The sequence below is a fragment of the Marmota marmota genome, unplaced genomic scaffold, assembly GCF_001458135.2.
Source record: "Marmota marmota marmota unplaced genomic scaffold, marMar, whole genome shotgun sequence".
NCBI classification, from domain to species: domain Eukaryota; kingdom Metazoa; phylum Chordata; class Mammalia; order Rodentia; family Sciuridae; genus Marmota; species Marmota marmota.
Genome location: NW_026000016.1, coordinates 2,739,361 through 2,744,579, shown reverse-complemented (window position 1 = coordinate 2,744,579; position 5,219 = coordinate 2,739,361). Strand labels below are relative to the sequence as shown.

General features: G+C 43.0%; 1 protein-coding gene across 3 annotated transcripts in view; it reads left to right on the top strand.

Moving 5' to 3' along the window:
* Positions 1 to 234: 234 nt before the first annotated feature.
* The window catches only part of Pter (phosphotriesterase related), a 72,856-nt gene continuing 67,871 nt past the window's right edge, over positions 235 to 5,219 (top strand). For 2 of the 3 annotated variants that reach the window (XM_048809056.1, XM_048809055.1), the window contains exon 1: positions 235 to 376. The gene's annotated coding sequence lies outside the window, so the exon portion shown is untranslated. The remainder of the gene's footprint in view (positions 377 to 5,219) is intronic. The other variant, XM_015483411.2, reaches the window with a different exon arrangement.

Sequence of the window (5,219 nt, the reverse complement as noted above, 5' to 3'; positions counted from 1 at the left end):
TGCTGCAAGCCTGCTTGCATAGGTGTAGGCTGCCAGCTGGCTGGAGCCCAGACACAGTCAGGACACAGACCTTGGCAGGGCAGAAACTTACTGGGCGTGGCCAGAGCCCGATGGGCGTGGCTTTCGACCAGGTGGGGCGTGGCCGGGCCCCACTGGGCGTGGCTTTGAACTAGGTGGGGCGTGGCCGGGGCCCGTTGGGAGTGGTCTAGGGCTAGGGGCGGGGAAAAGGCCAAAGGGTAAAGTGAAGTGGGAGGGGAGTCGAGAGACGGAAAAGGCGGGCAAGTTGGCCTCGCCCCAGGTCCCTGGGGAGAAGGCGACGAGCTGAGTGGAGGGAAGGTGCCCGAGAACCGGAGCGGGCGCGGAAGCTGTGGGCCCGGTAGGAAGGGTGGGGCCCGACGCTGGGGCCGGGCGCCAGGCCCGGGGATTTTGAAGCGGCCTGTGCTGAGAGGCTCTGCTGCCCTCCCCATGCGCCCGGGGACGGCTGCAGACTGGGAGCGCAGGCTGCGGGAGCTCGGGCCTAGGAAGCTGTCCTGGGCTCCGACGGCTGCTTGCCCCAAGTCTGAAGTCCCTGGAAGCCTGACTTGAAAGCAAGAGACTGAGGGTCGCCCCTTGCGGCGCCAGCTCCGTGCCATTGGTGTCTTTGCGCATCGGTGCCGAGGCAGGGGCGCCTGTTCTCTGCTCGTGCTCCTTCAATAAGCTTTGGACATCATACCGCTCAGCCTAGGGCCTTAGCCTTGGCATTTATTTTTACCGTCTCTCGGTTCTTCTGTCATAAAGATATTCCAAACACTCGGGTGCGCCTTCCTAGGGATAATGGGCCAGGTAGGCGCAGGCGTGGTTTGGGTGTTTGTAAACACGCCTCAGGTGCAGTGGTACCTGCCTGGGAGGACATTTGCAGATGAGAACTTTCGTGTTATGTAGAAACCCTAGTCCACTCGTCCTTAAATCACTTCTAGAGTGGAGGAAACTGACAAGCATTTATTCCTGTCCTAAAGGATCATCACATTCCTTGTCGCAGAGAATGAATGTTATAAGAAAAGAGGCTTAGGACTTATGACATCTACTTAGCCTGTTACATTTGATTTTTACATAGACAGTAGGCATGTTCGGCAGCTATCCTCAAGGCCTGGGGTAATTCCAGAAATAACTAACCCCTTTCAAAAAGAAATCCCAGTGCAAACTGAAAAAAAAAAAAAACCAAAACTGAATTTTTTTAAAGGGGGGAGCTATCAGAAAATTTGCTGACTATTGTTGTAAAACTTGCAACTTAATTTTTAAGAAGATAGTTGAAGCACCAGATTTGCAAAGTGTGAATTTATAAAATCATATTTTCTTTTGTGGAAGTTGGATGCTGCTTTAGTGTTAGATAAGTCATTAAAATATATAATATAGATTTTTTTACATAAATGAGGAAATATATTTTATTCTTATTGCTTGATTTTGAAATCATTATAGGAATGACTACATGCTCACACCTACTTTTTTTTTTTCTTTTCTTATCCTTTTTTCTTTTTTTTTTTCCCCCTGACCATAGAAGTTAATGGCCAGGAGGAGTGGTGACTGAGTCCTGCACTCTCTAGTGTTGTCTACAACACAGCACTGTAGTCTCGTGGTACAGATGAGAATGTTAAGTAAGGCACAGGGAGCCACAGTGCCTGAAAGTTTAAAGGCAGAAAAAATAAATGTTTTTCTGACTCTAAAGCCTGTACTCTTACCCTTGGACCACCCCACACTTTGTACATCACTCGTCTGCCCTCTATCCAACAAGGACTAAAGGTACAGGGCGGTGAGAGTGGTTGCTGGTTTAAAGAACTTTGGACCTCTAATGAGGAGACTCTATTTCTAGCTCTTGTTCCAGCTCTGTGACTTTGTATAAGTTGTTTATCTTGTCTAGGCACATGAAGGTAAATTAATTTCTAGATCTCTGCTTGATTTAATAGTGTATGGGTTTATGAAAATCAGATCCTGATTTTAGCATTTAATGATATCTTCAGTATTCTTTGATGTTGAAATTACCAAGTAGTCAGGAAGGATGGATTTATTCAATCAATAAATATATGCTTGTACCTAGACATGCACTGGCACTACAATAGAGACCAGGACAAAGCAAAAAACAGAAAAATGGAGAAGGGAGCACTTTGGACATAGTGATACAGAAGAGGCCTCATCAATGAGATTGCTTTGGAAGGAGAAGGACTTGATGTTCATTTCTATCACTGAGTCAACAAGGGCAGAGGAGGCACGAAGGGATGATACACTCTAGAAATTGCCAGAAGGCTGGAGTGTCTACAGCTTGAGTGATTGGCCCAATAGCAAGTTTGAAAGCTGTGTGGGACAGGTTGTGCTGGGCTTTGGGAAGTCTGCTAAGGACTCTATATTTAAGAGTAATAGCTACTGGGAGCCACTGGAAGATTTTAGACAGGGGAGTGACATGAAGGTGGCTATGATGAAGCCCAAACAAATGCTGATGATGGCTCAGGTCAGGGTAGTACAGAGGAGACGGAGAAAGTAGAATTTTCAAATGTCACTTTAACACTAGTGCCTTCCTGACCACCTTGTTTAAAAGAACCTTCCGGCACCCCTCACACACCCTAGCATATTCCTACTCCCTTTACTTTCCCTCCATGTTATTTATTCCTGTATGACATGCTGTATGTTTTATTTGTAAATTGTTATTTACTCCTCCCTTAAGAATGTCAAGTACTTGAAGACTGAGTTTCTTTCTTTCTTTTTTTTTGCCTGTTTTGTTTACTGTTGATTTTCCAGTAGCTAATGCTGTGTCTTATGCAAAGTAGAATCTTAATGTATATTTATTGAATGAACGGATTTGTTAAGTATTTTGGATTTTGATTCCATAGAACTTTCTGATGAATTGAATATAGTAGTGAGAGAAAAGGAAAATTCAAAGGTGATTCTCAGTTTGCTAGCTTAAAAACAGGGCAGATGTCAATGTTAATTACCAAGAAGAGGAAGGTAAGGGAAAGAACAAATTGGGGATCAGGATGGGAGCTAGAAAGTTGTATTTCATACATATTAAGTCTGTGGTACGTGGATTAGTTATCTACTGCTACGTTTTAAAGTGCCCTAAAATTTAGCAAATTAACAGCAGGCATTTATTATCTCATAGTTTCTGTGGGTCTGGATTTTGCATGTGGTTTGCTTGGGTGGTTCTGGCCCAAGGTCTCTTTTGAGGTTGTCCTCATCACAAGGCTTAATGGAGGCTGAAAGATGTGCTGCTTAGCTCTTTCATATGACTGTTGACAGACTACAGCTGACTCTTAGCTGAAGATCTCAGTTCCTCACCTCATGGATCTCCATGAGGGCAGCTTATAATATGGCTTCATTCAGAATGAATCCAAGAAAGAAAGAGAACCCATAGTGAAGCCACAGTCATTTTAGAACCTGATTTCAGAAGTGGCATACTATCACTTCTGCCGCTTGCAGCTGGTCACACAGACCAAACCTGGTATGGACTGCAGGGAAGTACACAAGATAGAAGTACCATGAGGGTTGGTTGTTGGGAGCACTGTAGCGGCCAACTGTTACAAGGTCGGGTTGCTGTGGTTTGAATGTGGTTATTCCCCCAACAGTTCAAGCACTGGACAATGCCCAATGTAATGGCATTGAGAGACAGTGGAATGTTTAAGTGGTGTGACTTAGTGGGAGATAATTAGATCACAGGAACATGTCCTCAGAAGAGATTAACACCTATTTCTTGGGAGTGTATTAGGTCTTGTGGAAGTGGATTGGTGAACAAAAAGTGTAACTTAACTCAATTTAAAGTGTGAGCAGTTAAATTTTAAGCCAGACGGTAGCAGAAAACAGAGCACACAGAGACTGAACATTTAGAATCCTGAGAAGTACATGTGTGTATATGGTATGTACCTGGTCTGGGACTTGTCAACAGGTTCCTGTGATTATAGTAAGTAGAGAATCCCTCTCCTAGCCTACCTACCATACACAGGTGAAGGTCTGAACCACAGATATCCAGAAATTTCTGTCTCCAGTTTACCAGACTTGAGAGCCTCAGAGAAGGGTCTGCACACGTTCATCTTATAAATAATGCAGTTTTACTGTTGGAGAGATGGCAGGTGCATGAGGTCCCATAATGCTTTGGTCAGCCTTGTGATTTTAATCAAAGGGGACAAAAATAGTATTTCGATGCAAACATTTTAGAGATTGCTCTTCTAATTAAACCTGAAGACAAAATGATGAACTGTTTATCATGGGATGAACTTGGACTATATTCACCCTTGCTTCTGAGTACTATACATGAGGAATCAGTCTTCCCAAATGTCTCAAATATTTCAGTAAACCATAGAATAACCATATTGAAAATTCCTGGTTAACTCTATCCTGCTCAGTGGCCCTCTGAACTTGACTGAGATGGTTGTTAATGTATATTTTTTCATATAACAAAACAAATGTGGCCCAGTTATTTATTTATTTATTTATTTGCTGCTCTTTTGTATTTTCAATGGTCTAGGTTTTTCTTTTTTTTTTTTTAATTTTTATTGTTGGTTGTTCAAAACATCACATAGTTCTTGACATATCGTATTTTACACTTTGATTCAAGTGGGTTATGAACTCCCATTTTTACTCTGTATACAGATTGCAGAATCACATCGGTTACACATCCACTGATTTACATATTGCCATACTAGTGTCTGTTGTATTCTGCTGCCTTTCCTATCCTCTACTATCCCCCCTCCCCTCCCCTCCCCTCTTCTCTCTTTACCCCATCTACTGTAATTCATTTCTCCCCCTTGTTTTTTTTTCCCTTTCCCCTCACCTCCTCTTGTATGTAATTTTGTATAACCATGAGGGTCTCCTTCCATTTCCATGCAATTTCCCTTCTCTCTCCCTTTCCCTCCCACCTCTCATCCCTGTTTAATGTTAATCTTCTTCTCATGCTCTTCCTCCCTACTCTGTTCTTAGTTACTCTCCTTATATCAAAGAAGACATTTGGCATTTGTTTTTTAGGGATTGGCTAGCTTCACTTAGCATAATCTGCTCTAATGCCATCCATTTCCCTGCAAATTCTATGATTTTGTCATTTTTTAATGCAGAGTAATACTCCATTGTGTATAAATGCCACATTTTTTTTATCCATTCGTCTATTGAAGGGCATCTAGGTTGGTTCCACAGTCTTGCTATTGTGAATTGTGCTGCTATGAACATCGATGTAGCAGTGTCCCTGTAGCATGCTCTTTTTAGGT